The sequence below is a fragment of the Coregonus lavaretus genome, assembly GCF_964263955.1.
Source record: "Coregonus lavaretus genome assembly, chromosome: 15".
Classification (NCBI taxonomy): Eukaryota; Metazoa; Chordata; class Actinopteri; order Salmoniformes; family Salmonidae; genus Coregonus; species Coregonus lavaretus.
In genome coordinates, this window is record NC_140002.1 from 7,329,380 (window position 1) to 7,350,455 (window position 21,076).

General features: G+C 40.3%; 1 protein-coding gene across 1 annotated transcript in view; it reads right to left on the reverse strand.

The window, feature by feature from the left end:
* The window catches only part of LOC311143186 (follistatin-related protein 4-like), a 226,075-nt gene that overhangs the window by 187,077 nt on the left and 17,922 nt on the right, over positions 1-21,076 (reverse strand). The gene's annotated exons all lie outside the window — the stretch shown is intronic.

The window sequence follows — 21,076 nt, forward strand, 5'->3', positions numbered from 1 at the left end:
AAGCAAGTCCCCGCAGCAATGTTCCAACATCTAGTGGAAAGCCTTCCCAGAAGAGTGGAGGCTGTTATAGCAGCAAAGAGGGGACCAACTCCATATTAATGCCCATGATTTTGGAATGAGATGTTCGACGAACAAAGAAATTAAAGAAATGCTCGTAACTTTGTGTTGCTGTACCTACACATTTATTTTCCTTCTACTTTTTATTCACATATAAGCAATTGTGTAGCAGTGCGGTCGTGTAATCGGTAGTGTCCTCGTGTAAATAGCCAGTTTTTCTGTTCTTTGTCTTTTTCGTATTTATTTCTCAATCTCACTTTCCATCCTTTAACTAAATATACTTTCCTGCAACCACCTCACCCAATGTGGAACGGATTCTATTATTTCTTTATACCTTTTTATCTAGAACCTCCGGCTGAAACTAGCCAGCTAGCTAGCTAACTAGCTAACTAGCTACTTGCTATTAGCCACCGTTAGCGGTCTTTTTAGTCATTCACCATTGTCCGTGGCCTGCACTACCTACCAGCCAGCTCTAGCCTGGACAATTATCGGCCAGTCTGCACAGTCTGCACAGCGCTCTATCGACCCAGAGCATATCGGATTTTCTGCCGGAATCACTGAATCACTGGACCTTAACACCGGATCATCGCAACTAGCTAGCTGCAACCGAATGGCTGTTGTTGTTGTTGGCTAATCACCACTGTCCCGAAGAAAGCACCAGTTAGCCTTGAGCTAGCCTCTAGCCAGGCCCATCTCCCGGCTATCTACCTCTCTGTCAACCGGACGGGACCTCCTAGTGTTGACACAGAGCCCCGCCGGTGCATCACGACTGGTCTGCCGACGTAATCGTCTGATGTGGTTTCAACAGGCTTCTCGTTGCGATGACCACGAAGATCCATCTGCTAGCCCCAGCCCGCTAGCACACACAATCAACAGCCGTAGCAGCCACTGAACTGCTCCCGGACTCACCTATTGCTGTTCACTGGACCTTATGATCACTCAGCTATACAGCTGATGCCTGCTGGACTGTTCCTTTATACGGTACCCCATTCTGTCTATCTGTTTAGCCTCAGTCCAAACTTTCGTTGCCATTACCAGCTGTTGTCTTAGCTCTCTCGAATAACACCTGTGATTGCTTTATGCCTCTCTCCCATGTCAATATGCCTTGCCTATTGTTGTTTCGGTTAGTTCTTATTGTACTATTTCACTGTAGAGCCCCCAGTCCCACTCAACCTGCCTCAGATAGCTCCTTTGTCCCACCCTCCCATACACGCGGAGACCGGCTCAATCGGTGCCTCCATTGATGCTATCTCTTTCATCGTTACCCAATGCTTAGGTTTACCTCCACTGTACTCATATCCTTCCATATCCTTGTCTGCACATAATGCCCTGAATCTATTCTACAACGCCCGGAAATCTGCCCCTTTTATTCTCTGTACCCAACACATTAGAAGACCAGTTCTTAAAGCCTTTAGCCGTATCCTTATTCTATTCCTCCTCTGTTCCTCTGGTGATGTAGAGGTTAACTCAGGCCCTGTAGCCCCCAGTATCACTCCTACTCCCCAGGCGCTATCATTTGTTGACTTCTGCAACTGTAAAAGCCTTGGTTTCTTGCATGTTAACATCAGAAGCCTCCTCCCTAAGTTTGAGATATTCACTGCGTTAGCACACTCCGCCAACACTGATGTTCTAGCAGTGTCTGAAACCTGGCTTAGGAAGGCCACCAAAAATTCAGAAATGTCCATCCCCAACTACAACATTTTCCGTCTAGATAGAACTGCCAAAGGGGGCGGAGTTCCAATCTACGGTAGAGATAGCCTGCAGAGCTCTATTATACTATCCAGGTCTGTGCCCAAACAGTTGGAGCTTCTACTTCTAAAAATCCACCTTTCCAGAAATAAGTCTCTCACTGTTGCCGCTTGCTGCAGACCCCCCTCAGCCCCCAGTTGTGCCCTGGACACCATATGTGAATTGCTTGCCCCCCATCTATCCACAGAGTTCGTACTGCTTGGTGACCTAAACTGGGATATGCTTAACACCCCGGCCGTCCTACAATCTAAACTAGATGCCCTCAATCTCACACAAATTATCAAGGAACCTACCAGGTACAACCCTAAATCCGTAAACATGACACCCTCATAGATATCATCCTGACTAATTTACCCTCTAAATACACCTCCGCTTTCTTCAACCAGGATCTCAGCGATCACTGCCTCATTGCCTGCATCCGTAATGGGTCCGCGGTCAAACGACCTCCCCTCATCACTGTCAAACGCTCCCTAAAACACTTTAGCTAGCAGTCCTTTTTTATTGACCTGGCCCGGGTATCCTGGATGGATATTTACCTCATTCCGTAGTAGAGGATGCCTGGTTGTTCTTTAAAAGTACTTTCCTCTCCATCTTAAATAAGCATGCCCCATTCAAAAAATGCAGAACTAAGACTTGACTGCCCTTGACCAGCACAAAAACATCCTGTGGCGTACTGCATTAGCATCGAACAGCCCCCGCGATATGCAACTTTTCAGGGAAGTCAGGAACCAATATACACAATCAGTTAAGAAAGTAAAGGCTAGCTAATCCAAACAGAAATGTGCATCCTGTAGCACTAACTCCAAAACGTTTTGGGATACTGTAAAGTCCATGGAGAATAAGAGCACCTCCTCCCAGCTGCCCACTGCACTGAGGCTAGGAAACACTGTCACCACCGACAAATATACAATAATCGAGAATTTCAACAAGCATTTTGCTACGGCTGGCCATGCTTTCCACCTAGCTACCCCTACCCCGGCCACCAGCTCTGCACCCTCCACTGCAACTTGCCCATGCACCCCCCCCCCCGCCCCTTTCTTGGACCCTTTCTTTCTAAAATTAGCCGCCGAAATTGTCGCAACCCCTATTACAAGCCTGTTCAACCACTCTTTTGTATCGTCTGAGATCCCCAGAGATTGGAAAGCTGCCGCGATCATCCCCCTCTTCAAAGGGGTGACACACTGATCCAAACGGTTACAGACCTATATCCATCCTGCCCTGCCTTTCGAAAGTATTTGAAAGCCAAGTGAACAAACAGATCACCGACCATTTCGAATCCCACCGTACCTTATCCGCTATGCAATCTGGTTTCCGAGCTGGTCATGGGTGCACCTCAGCCACACTCAAGGTCCTAAACGATATTATAACCACGATCGATAAAAGACAGTACTGTGCAGCCGTCTTCATCGACATGGCCAAGGCTTTCGACTCTGTCAATCACCGCAATCTTATTGGCAGACTAAATAGCCTTGGTTTCTCAAATGACTGCCTCGCCTGGTTCACCAACTACTTCTCAGATAGAGTTCAATGTGTCAAATCGGAGGGCCTGTTGTCTTAACCTCTGGCAGTCTCTATGGGGGTGGCACAGGGTTCAATTCTCGGGCCGACTCTATTCTCTGTGTGTATCAATGATGTCGCTCTTGCTGCTGGTGACTCTCAAATCCACCTCTACACAGACGACACCATTTTGTATACATCTGGCCCTTCATTGGACACTGTGTTAACAAACTTCCAAACGAGCTTCAATGCCATACAACACTCCTTCCGTAGCCTCCAACTTCTCTTAAACGCTAGTAAAACTAAATGCATGCTCTTCAATCGAACGCTGCTTGCACCCGCCCACCCCCCTACTAGAATCACTACTCTCGGCGGGTCTGACTTAGAATATGTGGACAACTACAAATACATAGGTGTCTGGTTAGACCGTAAACTCTCCTTCCAGACTCACATTAAGCATCTCAAATCCAAAGTTAAATCGAGAATTGGCTTCCTATTTCACAACAAAGCCTCCTTCACTCATGCTGCCAAACATGCCCTCGTAAAACTGACTATCCTACCGATCCTTGACTTCGGCGATGTCATTTACAAAATAGCCTCTAACACTCTACTCAGCAAATTGGATGTAGTTTATCACAGTGCCATCCGTTTTGTCACCAAAGCCCCATATACTACCCACCATTGTGACCTGTACACTCTCGTTGGCTGGCCCTCACTACATATTCGTCGCCAAACCGATTGGCTCCAGGTCATCTATAAATCACTGCTAGGCAAATCCCCGCCTTATCTTAGCTCATTGGTTAACATAGCAACACCCACCCGTAGTATGCGCTCCAGCAGGTTTATCTCACTGGTCATCCCCAAAGCCAACACCTCCTTTGGCCGCCATTCCTTCCAGTTCTCTGCTGCCAATGACTGGAACGAACTGCAAAAATCTCTGAAGCTGGAGGCTCTTATCTCCCGCACTAACTTTAAGCATCAGTTGTCAAAGCAGCTTACCGATCACTGCACCTGTACACAGCCCATCTGTAATTAGCCCACCCAACTACCCCATCCCCATATTGTTATTTATTTTGCTCATTTGCACCCCAGTATCTCTATTTGCACATCATCTTCTGCACATCTATCATTCCAGTGTTAATACTAAATTGTAATTATTTTGCACTATGGCCTATTTATTGCCTTACCTCCATAACTTACTACATTTGCACACACTGTATATAGATTTTCAATTTTTCTATTGTGTTTTTGACTGTACGTTTTGTTTATCACATATGTAGAGTGGGGGAAAAAAGTATTTAGTCAGCCACCAATTGTGCAGTTTCTCCCACTTAAAAAGATGAGAGAGGCCTGTAATTTTCATCATAGGTACACGTCAACTATGACAGACAAATTGAGAAAAATAATCCAGAAAATCACATTGTAGGATTTTTAATGAATTTATTTGCAAATTATGGTGGAAAATAAGTATTTGGTCACCTACAAACAAGCAAGATTTCTGGCTCTCACAGACCTGTAACTTCTTCTTTAAGAGGCTCCTCTGTCCTCCACTCGTTACCTGTATTAATGGCACCTGTTTGAACTTGTTATCAGTATAAAATACACCTGTCCACAACCTCAAACAGTCACACTCCAAACTCCACTATGGCCAAGACCAAAGAGCTGTCAAAGGACACCAGAAACAAAATTGTAGACCTGCACCAGGCTGGGAAGACTGAATCTGCAATAGGTAAGCAGCTTGGTTTGAAGAAATCAACTGTGGGAGCAATTATTAGGAAATGGAAGACATACAAGACCACTGATAATCTCCCTCGATCTGGGGCTCCATGCAAGATCTCACCCCGTGGGGTCAAAATGATCACAAAAACGGTGAGCAAAAATCCCAGAACCACACGGGGGGACCTAGTGAATGACCTGCAGAGAGCTGGGACCAAAGTAACAAAGCCTACCATCAGTAACACACTATGCCGCCAGGGACTCAAATCCTGCAGTGCGAGACGTGTCCCCCTGCTTAAGCCAGTACATGTCCAGGCCCGTCTGAAGTTTGCTAGAGTGCATTTGGATGATCCAGAAGAGGATTGGGAGAATGTCATATGGTCAGATGAAACCAAAATAGAACTTTTTGGTAAAAACTCAACTCGTCGTGTTTGGAGGACAAAGAATGCTGAGTTGCATCCAAAGAACACCATACCTACTGTGAAGCATGGGGGTGGAAACATCATGCTTTGGGGCTGTTTTTCTTCAAAGGGACCAGGACGACTGATCCGTGTAAAGGAAAGAATGAATGGGGCCATGTATCGTGAGATTTTGAGTGAAAACCTCCTTCCATCAGCAAGGGCATTGAAGATGAAATGTGTCTTGGTCTTTCAGCATGACAATGATCCCAAACACACCGCCCGGGCAACGAAGGAGTGGCTTCGTAAGAAGCATTTCAAGGTCCTGGAGTGGCCTAGCCAGTCTCCAGATCTCAACCCCATAGAAAATCTTTGGAGGGAGTTGAAAGTCCGTGTTGCCCAGCGACAGCCTCAAAACATCACTGCTCTAGAGGAGATCTGCATGGAGGAATGGGCCAAAATACCAGCAACAGTGTGTGAAAACCTTGTGAAGACATACAGAAAACGTTTGACCTGTGTCATTGCCAACAAAGGGTATATAACAAAGTATTGAGAAACTTTTGTTATTGACCAAATACTTATTTTCCACCATAATTTGCAAATAAATTCATAAAAAATCCTACAATGTGATTTTCTGGATTTGTTTTCCTCATTTTGTCTGTCATAGTTGACGTGTACCTATGATGAAAATTACAGGCCTCTCTCATCTTTTTAAGTGGGAGAACTTGCACAATTGGTGGCTGACTAAATACTTTTTTCCCCCACTGTATATAGTACTCTAAATAACCCAATGAATATTGTTATGTTCAAAAGAATATAATAAAAAAATTGCTGACACCATTCAAACCAATGGGGGTTCCGAACGTTAACGCCAATTATCTCAGAATCATCTTTTTGCAGATATAACCTTATAGTCCCAAGCTCTCGACTATGCAAATTAAGTACCATAGCAAGGATCCAACACAACGATGGTGTTATTTTCTGTTATGTTATGTTGTTATTTTAGGACGAATCTCAGTAGAATATCGGCATAGTTTGTTAAGATTAGACCGTCTGTCAAATGCACCAGGGTGCTTTTATGCTACGGCTTGTCTTAGAGAAGCACAAATTGCGTATTGAATTTTAAAAGCACATCTTCAAAGAGTGAATCCTGGCAGGCCCGTGTCCCCCCAGACTGCCAAAATGAGCACACTGGTAATTGCTTGTCATATTTAGGAAAATGATGTAGGAAATACAAATACCATATTAGAACCGTTCAAATTCTATTCTTTGCTCATTTAACTAATTTTCACCTCACATGAGCACGATTCAGTGGTTTTGAGTTTGTGATGCTCACTCACTAAGCCTTAAGCCATCAGCCTGAGGCTGGTCTGTCTGTCTCCTATGAACAAAATTACCTACTCCGTGTGGATTTCTCTGAGTGGGAGTGCTAGGCAAAGTCACTCTCTTTGTCTTTGCAAAGTGTAATACATTTAAATTTAAATAAATCCTGCACACTCTTTGCAAAGTGTAACATTCGCAAAGTCTTTGTCATACCTTTCATACACCTGCCTGCTCTGTCTAGAGCTGCAATCTACAGATGGTGGCAAAGATTCCATCTGTACTTGAAGGTCTGGCATTTCCATATTTGTCACATATGGAGTTTAGAGTTTGACTTAAATAGATGCAGAAAGCTCTCTAGCTAAACTATGCAACAACTTTCTCAGAAATACATTTGAGATATACAGTATTCCCCAGGAAACACAACTTGTAAATAAGATCAAAAGCGGCATCAGTCTCAGTCAAAACATATGAATGAACACATTCAGCAAAGAAAAACTCCATCTTACTGTTTCAATAGCATTGTGTCTCTGACACCAAAAGAATATGCAGGCATTGTGCAGAGAATGTGTTTACTGAGTCATATAACCCAACTTGACAGCATCTTATTAATATTTCCGCTTCCCCTGAGGTATGCAAATATACTTTGTCCTTTGCAGAGTGACAAAGTGCTTCTGAGGACCTTGCTGCCCGGATGAGATCCCCATCTCAATAACTTATTGTCAGAACTCCGTCAGGCAGAGAAGCTGGGAGAATAGGACACATCATAGGAATTCAAGGCAGTCGTTTATTTTCCCACCTCATAAAGCAGGGTGTGTGTCAATGCCAGGCATTACAGTTCAAGATAAAGGTAAAAAGTGTCTTTGCCGGGTAATGCCACTGTTCAGACTGAAAACACTGTGTTCATGTCACCCAGGAGACGAGGCAGTGTTAGTCAATGCATATCTAATCATAACCTGGCTGTGTCTGAAATCTGTCTTGCCTACTACTTACAAAAATTACATACTGTGTACTAATCATACTACATACAATTTATTATATAATGTTTAGTATAAATGCATGCAGTAAGCAACAAATCAATATACTAGGCTCACCCATACTGAGAATGTGTCATCTAATCACGTTGTTTCCCGCCATTAGTTCATTTTGCTACAGCCCGTCCTCTTATCTACTATAATTATCAGCTGATTATCAGCTGTTGTCAAACACAAGTGGGTCTGGAAAGATGTTTCTCTTTCTCAATAGTGTGCAGCGAATTCTACTAGATGAAAAGTTTAAATAAGTCCGACATCCTGGCATTTAATGCATGTATCTTCTATGAACACCTCACAGATGGCTCAAGTTACACCGGCTATTTTGTTTATATTGACCTCCATATTAATTCAATTACCTATATATTTATATCACAATATAGAGAGATAATTAACCAATCAACATGGAGATTGTATGATGATGCTGGTCTTTTTATGATTTCAAAAGGTATAATGAAATATCTTGCAAACCTACAAACCTGTTGAATGAGATATTGTCATCTTATCTTCTTTTGAGGTATGTAAATAATGTCAGTGTTAGCTCCTTTAAGCCTTGTTAAGTAGAATAGCATTGAAATTCACAGTCAACACAAGCTGCTTAAATATCAAAGCCAATTTGCTGGGTAGTTTTTTACTCCCCTAAAAAACCACCTAGAGTCGATGTCCATGCCCCTGCTGAAATCTAATTAGCGTAATACAAAAATCCCAGTAAATATCTGTCAGTTCTTCTTCTCCTATGATATAATGGCGGTCCGCAAACCAACGTTAAAGGTGCATGTCGCCACCTACTGTGCTGGAGTGTGTGGTCAATCACGGTTTACAACATTTCTAAATCCTCCTACCTAACTCAGTACTTCTGAGAAAATAAAGAAGAGCCCTACTAACTTCTAATAGACCCTCCCCCACCCCCAAAATCCCTTCCAAACCCCCCAAACCCCGTCCAACCTCAATGACCCTACACTTCAATCTTTACCTCTCTTCAACATACTTACAACAATGTAACAACACATGCTCCACCGTTTCATCGACCATATACTCCAGACACAAACCATTCACATGCTTGCCAACCAGATGTAATGACGAGTTCAATGTACAATGTCCTAAGCGCATTCAAGCAAACAACACCTCTTCCTTCCTAATCAGACTCTTAGGCTCAGAGTTCCATCTCTTCTGCCACACATCTATCAAAATGGCTCTGATCTTACATTTGGCCTCACTGGAGCATTAATATCAATTATATCTCATTTCAAAGCTCTTTTGGCTAACTGGTTTACAATTTCATTCCCTTCCACACCTGAATGTGCTGGGCCAAATCCGTCAGGTTAAACTAGAGATATGTTTATTTTTTGCATCAATCCACCACATGCACCGATATCGCACTTCCGCATCTGCGGTGAAAGGTGACAGAGCTAGAGCGGTTATTTCAGACCATGAGACATCCCTAAAATCGCTCTTCTCACAAAGTCGTCAGTAGCGTCTGAATGATTTGGCCTACAAACTATTATGACCCCTCTATGGAAAGGTGAGACTCTCACGACCTCATACATGTTGATTGTTTCATTGTTTTGCTCTAGGATGCCCACAGGCCTCACATGGAGACTGTTTATGCCAAAAATAAGGGGTTAAATACATGTAAAAAATATATACACACTACCGGTCAAAAGTTTTAGAACACTTACTCATTCAAGGGTTTTTCTTTACTCTTACTGTTTTCTACATTGTAGAATAATAGTGAAGACATCAAAACTATGAAATAACACATATGGAATCATGTAGTAACCAAAAAGGTGTTAAACAAATCAAAATAGATTTTATTTTTGAGATTCTTCAAATAGCCACCCTTTGCCTTGATGACAGCTTTGCTGACAGAGCTTAGACTCTTATGGGTTAAAATAACATCTATCTCTTTGTGTCATTTCCCCCCCTTTCCTCTCTGCAATCTTGGCGTGTTCTGTGTTAATATCTCCAGCCCAAAGAGACACTGCAACGTTCTTCCCAGTTCTCCCCAGTCAGAGTAAAGTGCTATTCAGAGTGGCACTGTAAGGCTCTCCAAATCCCTAGAGAGTATGATGTGCCCTCCTTAAGCCCTTCAACTGGATCTCAGGGCACGCTAACTACAGAGCTTACGCTTTTGGCACAATTCCCTTTGTCTTTGACTTTCATACTTTGAGTCGAATCAAAGTACGGAAGAGGTACTGTACCTACTCCTTGATTTGATTATAGGGATGCTGGGGTTTGATCGTAATTCCTGGGCTTGATCAGAATGGACTGAGGAGGGACTCGGAAATCAGGAAATTTATGGGGCAAATCACAACTCGGTGTAGCAGCAGTACTTCTGCAGCCATTTGGAGGACTTCTAAGTGTATTACCAAGTCTATAAGGTGGAGGCATTTTACAAAAGGCTATTATATTTAACAATTTTGATTAGGTTTCTGATGGCTGAGTGATTTCTGCCCTGTATTTTATGAACTCTACGCTAAGTAATCTTTATTGTTCTTCGACATAATGAAATCATATTTCTTTGAGATTTATGACGTGGCTATCTGATAGTGACTTAAAACTGTCAGTAGTGAAATGATCCTTAGCGACAGTTTTAATTATTAGAGATGACTCTTTGAGGTAGAACCTGAGAGTCTGTATGTCTGGAGCGCTCCAAAATCCCACAGAGTTTAATTGAAGGCCACAGAGAAAACGTATGTTATTTGCATGCAATGGAGCGCCCAGCCCCTGATGTATTTTCAATGCTCACTGAGAACTCCTACACTGGGGAGAAAAACGGGAGCTGTAAATTAAGTGACGAAACATGATGTTTTGTAGCAATAACACTCTTCGCATTCCTTTTCGAATTATATTAATGTGTGAAGATTTGATTTATTTATTTTATTTTTTTAGGGGGTAGATCAGCTTTAATATTGCAGATAGATTGTAACTTCCATCAATGTCACTGTCTGCATCACTTCCAATCCCCCATGTTTTATTTTCTTGCAAATATATATATATATATATATATATATATATATATATATATATATATATATATATATATATATATACATACATATACACATACATACATATACAGCTCTGGAAAAAATTAAGAGACCACTGCAAAATTATCAGTTTCTCCGGTTTTACTATTTATTGGTATGTGTTTGGGTAAAAATAACATTTTTGTTTTATTCTATAAACTACTGACAACATTTCTCCCAAATTCCAAATAAAAATATTGTCATTTAGAGCATTTATTTGCAGAAAATGACAACTGGTCAAAATAACAAAAAAGATGCAGTGTTGTCAGACCTCGAATAATGCAAAGAAAATAAGTTAATGTTCATTTTTAATCAACACAATACTAATGTTTTAACTTAGGAAGAGTTCAGAAATCAATATTTGGTGGAATAACCCTGATTTTCAATCACAGCTTTTATGCGTCTTGGCATGATCTCCACCAGTCTTTCACATTGATGTTGGGTGACTTTATGCCACTCCTGGAGCATTAATTCAAGCAGCTCGGCTTTGTTTGATGGCTTGTGACCATCCATCTTCTTCTTGATCACATTCCAGAAGTTTTCAATGGGGTTCAGGTCTGGAGATTGGGCTGGCCATGACAGGGTCTTGATCTGGCGGTCCTACATCCACACCTTGATTGACCTGGCTGTGTGGCATGACGCATTGTCCTGCTGGAGAAACCAATCCTCAGAGTTGGGGAACAATGTCAGAGCAAAAGGAAGCAAGTTTTCTTCCAGGACAACCTTGTACGTGGCTTGATTCATGCGTCCTTCACAAAGACAAATCTGCCCGATTCCAGCCTTGCTGAAGCACCCCCAGATCATCACTGATCCTCCACCACATTTCACAGTGGGTGCAAGACGCTGTGGCTTGTAGGCCTCTCCAGGTCTCCGTCTAACCATTAGACGACCAGGTGTTGGGCAAAGCTGAAAATTGGACTCATCAGAGAAGATGACCTTACTCCAGTCCTCTACGGTCCAATCCTTATGGTCTTTTGCAAACCTCAGCCTGGCTCTTCTTTGCTTCTCATTGATGAAGGGCATTTTTCTAGCTTTGCACGACTTCAGCCCTGCCCCTGGGAGCCTGTTTCGAACCGTCCTCGCCGTGCACTTCACCCCAGCTGCCGTTTGCCATTCTTTTTGTAGGTCACTTGATGTCATCCTACAGTTGTTGAGTGACATTCGAATGAGTTGGCGGTCATCCCGGTCAGTAGAGAGTTGTCCCCAATGTCTGCTGCTTTGTTGTCCCCAATGTCTGCTGCTTGACCTTGTTCTTATGAACCGCCGTCTTTTACATTTTAAGGATGGAAGCAACCTGACGCTCACTGTATCCCTCTGCCAGTAAAGCCAGAATTGAACCCTTCTTTTCCTCACTCAAAACTTTCCTTTTCAACTCTTTTGGCATGGTCAATAGTTATTTTTTTTATTAATATTACTTTCGAAGTACTATTAGCTGTTACCAGCTGGTCCTACTGCAAGAGGATAGTGATGACCACAGCAGTGGTTTTTATACTTTTCCTCATTAAATAAGATTTGGTTCAGGTGATCACCTAATCAGTACCTAATTCAGTAGAATGAGGTGTGCCTGTGTTGGAATTCAACAGACACTGGAATGGAATGGCTGTCATACATGTAGAGATGCTGATTTAAGAAAAATTTGCAGTGGTCTCTTAATTTTTTCCACAGCTGTATATACATATCCTTTTTTACATGGTCCTCTGTAGCTCAATTGGTAGAGCATGGCGCTTGTAACGCCAGGGTAGTGGGTTCGATCCCCGGGACAACCCATACGTAAAAATGTATGCACACATGACTGTAAGTCGCTTTGGATAAAAGCGTCTGCTAAATGGCATTATATTTAAAATTATTATTACATATATTTCCTTTTATTACTTTCCAACCCCACCACCCCTTCCCTAATTGGAGTAAACTAGTGAACAACAATGCTTAGGCCTCTACTTCGAGCTTATACATACTATATACATTTCATGGACACAGTCAATTTTACAATAATTCTATTTTGTTTGTTTTTACTCATGAACTTCCTCTACCCTCAACCTCTCCGATCATTTTCATGATGTCCATCATATGCCATATCTTTCTAATTGTGCTCTTTCACAAAAGCTCTCAACCTATAACCTATATACTTATTATGGACACAGTATGCTTTACATTAGTTATCTTGTTGTTATTAGTTGTTGTTAGTTGTTATTAGTCCCATCCTTCAACTCCATTCAACACCACCCATCTATCTCTTAACACCATCCATACAGTATGTGTGAAGACTTTGAAGAAGTACAGTGGCTTGCGAAAGTATTCACCTCCCCTTGGCATTTTTCCTATTTTGCTGCCTTACAACCTGGAATTTAAATTGATTTTTTTGTGGTTTGTATCATTTGATTTACACAACATGCCTACCACTTTGAAGATGCAAAATATTTTTTATTGTGAAACAAACAAGAAATAAGACAAAAGATGGCGTATTGAATACACAGCGGTGCGAATCAACCTCAAGATAAAAACATAATATTAAATATCAGTAAGTTAGACTAAATATTAGCACTTCATATATTCGTGGGTAATAACATTCAATCTGGATAATAACACAAAACAAATCATAAGGCTAGAGAAATGTATCGACAAATATTACAACAACAAGCAACACTCAAACATGACGGAGGATAAACGAGGAGAATCAATCTCCAAGAGAAAACGCAACTCCTCGACTGATACAGATGATTTATGCTTTTCCCCACTGGGACTGGTAAGTGTGGAAAGCAATCTGTTGAAGTCGATAAATGACCAACTGGGCATACTAGAGTTGGTCAGTAATGATGTAAAAGAGTTGAAGGCCAGTCTTGAAATGAGTGACGGAAAAGCTGCGATAACGGAGAAAGATACAAAAAAGCTAAAAGGCACAGTCACTAAGATAGAAACGGATGTTAAGGAACTTAAAAAGGAGAACAACTTTCTGAGAGAAGCCTTACTAGACATACAAACTAGATCGATGAGAGAAAATCTAGAAAAATCCAACTCGAACGTGTACACCGTTTCGGACAAAGAGGACAGAGATATGAGCATCCAATCATTGTCAAATTTGCTTTCTTTAAGGATAAAGTAATGGTTACACGCCTAGGTAAAAGACTTGCTGGCACGGAAATAGGCATGAATGATCAGTTCCCGAGGGAGATTGCAGAAATGCAAAAATGGCCTGCATGGCAGCGTTCCAAGACGAAAACCACTGCTGAGCAAAAAGAACATTAAGGCTTGTCTCATTTTTGCCAGAAAACATCTTGATGATCCCCAAGACCTTTGGGAAAATACTCTGTGGACTGACGAGACAAAAGTTGAACTTTTTGGAAGGTGTGTGTCCCATTACATCTGGCGTAAAAGTAACACCGCATTTCAGAAAAAGAACATCATACCAACAGTAAAATATGGTGATGGTAGTGTGATGGTCTGGGCCTGTTTTGCTGCTTCAGGACCTGGAAGCCTTGCTGTGATAAATGGAACCATGAATTCTGCTGTCTACCAAAAAATCCTGAAGGAGATTGTCCGGCCATCAGTTCGTTACCTCAAGCTGAAGCGAACTTGGGTTCTGCAGCAGGACAATGATCCAAAATACACCAGCAAGTCCACCTCTGAATGGCTGAAGAAAAACAAAATGAAGACTTTGGAGTGGCCTAATCAAAGTCCTGACCTGAATCCTATTGAGATGCTGTGGCATGACCTTAAAAAGGCAGTTCTGTCACGATCGTTCATGAACGAGAAGGACCAAGGCGCAGCGTGATATGCATTCATATTTATTTACGTACTGGACACACGACAAAACAACAAACGAAACGTGAAGTCCAAGGTAGACAAATAACATACCTCACACGGAACAAGATCCCACAACCCACTAGTGCCAACAGGCTACCTAAGTATGGTCCCCAATCAGAGACAACGAGCTACAGCTGCCTCTGATTGGGAACCACCCTGGCCAACATAGATCTAAACGATCTAGAAACTAACACAGACAAACCCAACACAGAAAATACACACCCTGACTCAACAAATACAGGTCCCTAGAGTCAGGGCGTGACAAGTTCATGCTCGAAAACCCTCCAATGTGGCTGAATTACAACAATTCTGCAAAGATGAGTGGGCCAAAATTCCTCCACAGCGCTGTAAAAGACTCATTGCAAGTTATCGCAAACGCTTCACTGCAGTTGTTGCTGCTAAGGGTGGCCCAACCAGTTATTAGGTTGTAGGGGGCAATCACTTTTTCACACAGGGCCATGTGGGTTTGGATTTTGTTTTCCCTTAATAATAACAACCTTCATTTCAAAACTGCATTTTGTGTTTACTTGTGTTATCTTTGACTAATATTTAAATTTGTTTGATGATCTGAAACATTTAAGTGTGACAAACATGCAAACAATTAAGAAATCAGGAAGGGGGCAAACACTTTTTCACACCACTGTATATTGAGGTGAGAGCATTGGAAATGCTTTTGGCGGTTGACCTGCTTCTGTTTTGTGGGTTGCACTGTGTGCTGTTTTCGAAGGATGGGTCCTGGCTTCTCGGGGACCTAGGGATCCGGGGGGACAGGGGTGGTATGCCGATCACTGGGATGACAACCCAACTTGGGATGGGGAGGGGCTTTAGCGGGGGGAATAGTGGAGAACAATTGGAGGGTTACTTAGTAGCAGTGCAAATATCATGGTACAGTTATATGGACACTCAATCACTTTGGTATTTATTATTGGTAAATTTACAAACATATATAATGATAAATAGATATGAAACTTGTATCTCATTATGGTATGTGGTGAAATTAGTATAGCCAGTTTTAATTGTAATTAGCAGATAATAACAAAAGAAGAACAATATTTACATGGCTCAAAGAGAAGGAATATAATATATATTGTTTACAGGAAACTCATTCAACAATTCTAGATGAAGTTGCGTGGAAAAAGGACTGGGGGGGCAAATATACTTCTCACATGGGCAAAGAAACTCAAAAGGGGTGATGATATTAATTAACAGTAATTTCGATCCGAATGTGCAAATTGTCCAAACAGATCCGCAAGGTAGAAGGATTATTTTAAATATGTTATTGGACCATAAACAGATATGGCTCATTAACCTTTACGGACCAAATATTGATGATCCACACTTCTTTGACAATGTATATAATAAATTATCAACCCTGCAAGCAATACAAGACTCTATTATTATGGTGGGAGATTCTAATACTGTTTTAAATAGCTCAATGGACCGTAAAGGAAATCACACTACAAACTATCACCCTCATGCTCTTAAGGAAATCGTGAATGTCATGGATACATTAGAACTAGTAGATATATGGAGGCTTAAATATCCTGACCTAGTGAGATATACATGGCAGAGACTCAATCAAGCTAGTCATCTTGACTTCTGTCACGAACTTTGAACGGAGTAGACCAAGGCGCAGCGTGATGAACGAACATACTTTATTATCTTTAGTGATAACAAGAACAAAACAATAAACGAACAACGTGACGTCCTAGGTTAAACAACCAACACGGAACAAACCAAACGGAACAAGATCCCACAAACACTATGGGAAAACAGACTCGTTGCCTCTGATTGGGAACCACTCTGGCCAACATAGAAATACAAGAACTAGACTGTGAACATAGAACAAAACACATAGAAACTACACACCCTGGCTCAACATATAGAGTCCCCAGAGCCAGGGTGTGACAACTTCTTTCTTATGTCATTCTCGTTGGCACCAAACGTTTTTAAAAGTGTTGATAGGGGTCAGAATGCGGTCGGACCATCAAATAATTGGCATATACATTACTCTTACTGAAATTCCACGTGGGCGAGGATATTGGAAATTTTATTAAAGCCTATTGGATGATAACTTGTTTTTAACTAGGACAGAGGAATTTATAACTGATTTTTTTCTGACATAACATAGGTACAGCAAATCCCCTTATTGTATGGGACACCTTTAAATGTGCCTTTAGAGGCCATGCAATTCAGTACTCATCTCGAAAACAAAAGCAATTTAAGTCAAAAGAGTCCATACTAACAAAGGAAATAGAAGGTCTAACAGAACAGATAGATAGCAATAGAAACTGTAACATAGAGGCTCAGAATAAATTAGAGGAAAAACAAAAAGAAATGGAGAAACTTATTAAAGAAAGATCAAGTGTAATATATTATAAAAAATAAAGCAAACTGGATGGAATATGGGGAAAAATGCAACAAATTTTTTTTTTTATCTTCAACATAGAAATGCTACCAAAAAGAATTTACAAATGAAGGAGTCACCCATGATTCACCAAATTATATTTTGAAGGAGGAGGCAAAGTACTTTAAGCAAATGTTTTCATTTCAGTCGCCTCCATCTCCTCTAACTGAAGCTAATTGTAGAGATTTTTTTTCTATTGATAATGTAAAATTAACAGCCATACAGAAAGACTCATGTGAAGGTGAAATTACAGAGGAGGAATTTCTGGATGCAATTAAAGACTTTAAGTCCGGGAAAACTCCAGATTGGATGGCATACCAGTCGAGGTATACCAAACCTTTTTTGATATATGCAGAGGACCGTTATTCAAATGTTTTAACCACTCCTATGTAAATGGTAGATTATCAGACACTCAAGAAGAAGGTCGGATTTCATTATTACTGAAACAGGATACAAGTAGAAAATGTAAAGATCCAGTTACACTTCAGTGTTGTGATGCAAATATTCTAGCAAAATGTATAACGCATAGAATTAAAAAGGTATTGTCGGACATTATTCATTCTAATCAGACAGTACTGGAAACAATAGAACACAATGAAAGATCTGGGAAACAAGGCCTGCTATTCATAGCAGACTTTGAAAAGGCATTTGATAAAGTATGACTGGGGTTTATATATAAATGCCTGGAGCATTTCAATTTTGGAGAATCTCTTATAAAATGGGTTAAAATAATGTATAGTAACCCTAGGTGTAAAATAGTAAATAATGGCTATTTCTCCTAAAGTTTTTAACTGTCAAGAGGAGTGAAACAAGTTTGTCGGCATATCTATTATTATGGCCATCAAAATGTTAGCTATTAAAATCTGATCCAACAATAATATCAAGGGATTAGAAATCCAAGGCTTAAAAACAAAGGTGTCATTGTACGCTGATGATTCATGTTTTCTTTTAAATCCACAACTTGAATCCCTCCAGAGCCTCATAGAGGATCTAGATACATGTTCTAACCTCTCTGGATTACAACCAAATTATGATAAATGTACTATATTACGTATTGGATCACAAAAAAATACAATTTTTACATTACCATGTATTTTACCAATAAAATGGTCTGATGGTGATGTGGATATACTCGGAATACATATCCCAAATGAAATAAATGATCTCACTCCAATAAATGTTAATAGAAAGTTAGCAAAAATAGATAAGATCTTACTACCATGGAAAGGAAAATACCTGTCAATTTGTGGAAAAATCACCCTGATTAACTCTTTAGTATTATCCCAGTTGACCTATTTGCTTATGGTCTTGCCTACGCCTAGCGAACAGTTTTTTAAATTATATGAGAAAAAAATATTCCATTTTATTTGGAACGGCAAGCCAGACAAAATGAAATGGGGCTAATAATGAATATGAATTCGGAGGACATAAATTATTAAATATTAAAGCATTAGACCTATCACTAAAAGCTTCAGTCATACAAAAGTTATACTTAAATCCAAACTGGTTCTCTAGCAAATTAGTAAGATTGTCTCACCCAATGTTCAAGAATGGCCTTTTTCCCTTTATTCAGATTACAACCTCTCACTTTCAGTTATTTGAAAAGGAAATCATCTCCCAAATATCACTATTTCTAAAACAAGCCATAGAAAGTTGGTTGCAATTTCAATTGAATCCTCCAGAAACGACAGGACAAAAAATGCAACAAATATTGTGGTTAAACTCAAATATACTAATTGATAAAAAAATAACAATGTTTTTTGAAAGAAAATTTAAAACAGGTATAATCTTCGTAAATTATATCATAGGTAGGACTGGTGGAGTTATGTCACACATGCAGCTAACAAAAACATATGGAAATGTCTGCTCTATCCAAAATTACAACCAAATAATTGCAGCATTACCGCAAAAATGGAAGAGGAACGTGGAAGTGGGAAAAAGTAAGGAACTTGTCTGTCGGCCTTGCATTAAAGAACATAATTGGTTAAAGAAAATTGTGATAAATAAGAAAGTATACCAGTTTCATCTAAGGACCAAAGGATTGACAGCCGTCCCACATAGATTGCAAAATAGTTGGGAAGATATTTTTTGACGTACCGATTCCATGGCATAGTGTTTATTAACTGATACGCAAAACAACGCCGGATTCAAAACATAGAATTTTTCAATTTAAATTAATATACAAAATTCTTGCTTTATATCGGTGATACAATCTTCCCAGCTTTGCAGATTTTGCTGCGAAGAGAGAATCATTAGATCATTTGTTTTGGTACTGTCCATTTGTAGCTTGTTTTTGGACACAGGTCCAGGAATGGCTGAAGGATTGCAATATTTACCTGGAGCTAACCCTGCAGATAGCACTACTGGGTGATCTGAAAAGTCATAGTCAATCGATCAATAATATAATAATACTTTTAGCAAAAATGTTTATTTTCAATTTACAATCTGTAGAAACAATGTGAATAGAAAGGTTCAGAACTTTTGTGAAACATCACAGTACAGTTGAAAAATATATGGCAAATAGAAATCCAATATGGATGGTGTTAAGAGATAGATGGGAGGTGTGTGAATGGAGTTGAAGGATGGGACTAATAACAACTAACAACAACTAATAACAACAAGATAAATTATGTAAAGCATCCTGTGTCCATAATAAGTATATAGGTTATAGGTTGAGAGCTTTTGTGAAAGGGCACAGTTAGAAATATATGGCATATAGAAGCAAACCGGATGGACATCATGAAAATGATCGGAGAGGTTGAGGGTAGAGGAAGTTCAGCAGTAAAAACAAACAAAATTGAATTATTGTCAAATTGACTGTGTCCATAAAATGTATATAGTATGTATAAGCTGGAAGTAGAGGCCTAAGCATTGTTGTTCACTAGTTTACTCCAATTAGGGAAGGGGTGGTAGGGTTGCAAAGTAATAAAGGGAAATATATATTTTTTAAAGGATATGTATATATATGTATGTATATGTATTTATATGTATGTATGTGTATATGTACACTACCGTTCAAAAGTTTGGGGTCACTTAGAAATGTCCTTGTTTTCGAAAGAAAAGCAATTTTTTTGTCCATTAAAATAACATCAAATTGATCAGAAATACAGTGTAGACATTGTTAAAGTTGTAAATGGCTATTGTAGCTGGAAACGGCTGATTTTTAATGGAATATCTACATAGGCGTACAGAGGCCCATTATCAGCAACCATCCGTCCTGTGTTCCAATGGCACGTTGTGTTTGCTAATCCAAGTTTATCATTTTAAAAGGCTAATTGATCATTAGAAAACCATTTTGCAATTATGTTAGCACAGCTGAAAACTGTTGTGCTGATTAAATAAGCAATATAACTGGCCTTCTTGAGACTAGTTGAGTATCTGGAGCATCAGCAATTGTGGGTTCGATTACAGGCTCAAAATGGCCAGAAACAAATAACTTTCTTCTGAAACTCGTCAGTCTATTCTTGTTCTGAGAAATGAAGGCTATTCCATGCGAGAAATTGCCAAGAAACTGAAGATCTCTTCCAACGCTGTGTACTACTCCCTTCACAGAACAGCGCATACTGGCTCTAACCAGAATAGAAAGAGGAGTGGGAGGCCCCGGTGCACAACTGAGCAAGAAGACAAATACATTAGAGTGTCTAGTTTGAGAAACAAACATGTCCATTACATGAAATCCAAACATAAATCCATTTAAATTACAGGTTGTAATGCAACAAAATAGGAAAAATGCCAAGGGGGATGAATATTTTGCAAGGCACTGTAAGAGCTGTGGGAATTTAAATGGTGATGGGTTATCTGGATCTGTGGTTTAATGATGAAGCTCTCCCACCTTGGCATCTGTGAGGATAGCCTCTTCGCCTCCTCTCTTGTTCTTCCTTCCTCCTCTCCTCCTCTACTCTCCTCCTGCCCCTACCTCTCTAGTCTTTTACAGTTTGTTAGAGTCCCTCGGTCTGCATTGCCCTATCTAATTCCCACCCAATTACTGTCTAAATGAACCACAGGGCTGCTTAACTTGGTTTGACTCTTCCCATTGTTTAATTTGTGATGGTGACGAACCCTGATTAAGCC